We start from the raw sequence: 887 nt of genomic DNA on the forward strand, positions 1-887 counted from the left end.
ATTACGGAAATGAGAGTTAAAAAATGGTGCGAGTAACGTGAAGGTTTCCAACCTCATTATGAAGGTCCTTATAAAGTTTTTGAGAAATTTTTTTTAGATGCTCTGGGCGCCAGATCTATGGGCTAATATACACATGAAAAGTTGGAGAATATGAACATTCGTAAAAAAGGGCTTATAAATGTGAAAATGAGCGTTAAAAAAGATGGTGTGAGTATACGTGAAGATTCCCCAACTCATTTTGGAGTTCCTCATAAAGTTTTTTGGGGAAAAAAATTTGGGTGCTCTGAGCGCCAGATCCATGGGCTAATAGACACGAAAATTCAAGAAATTTTGGGCGATTCGTAAAAAAGGCTTGTAAATTGGGAAATGGAACTTAAAAAATAGTGTGAGTATACGTTAAGGTTCCCCAATTCATTACAGAGGTCCTCATAAAAAAATTTGACAAAATATTTTTGGGCTCTGGGCGCTATATTCATGGGCCAATACACACGAAAAATTGAGGAATTTGGGCGATTCGTATAAAAAGGCTTGCAAATATGAAAATGAGCGTTAAAAAAATTGTGTGAGTATATGTGAAGGTTCACGAATTTATTACAGAGGTCCTCATAAATGTAACACCCCGTATTCGAAACAGACCAAAAAGACAGATTTTGAGAAGTTGCAGGTGCAACTTACGGTCACCATCCACGGACCGTAGGTCAGACCACGGCCCGTACTGGTGGTCCGTGGTTCACCACTGCAACCCCTCCCAAACCAGCTCAGAAAAAAATTAGCTAAGTCTCGACTCACGGACAGACCCACGATCCGAAGATCAGACCACGGTCCGTGGTCTGTGTCCGTGGATCGAGACTTCCCCTACCCAGCCTCTGACACAAACTACGATCGAC

The sequence above is a fragment of the Solanum tuberosum genome, unplaced genomic scaffold, assembly GCF_000226075.1.
Source record: "Solanum tuberosum cultivar DM 1-3 516 R44 unplaced genomic scaffold, SolTub_3.0 scf00387, whole genome shotgun sequence".
In the NCBI taxonomy this organism is placed as follows: domain Eukaryota; kingdom Viridiplantae; phylum Streptophyta; class Magnoliopsida; order Solanales; family Solanaceae; genus Solanum; species Solanum tuberosum.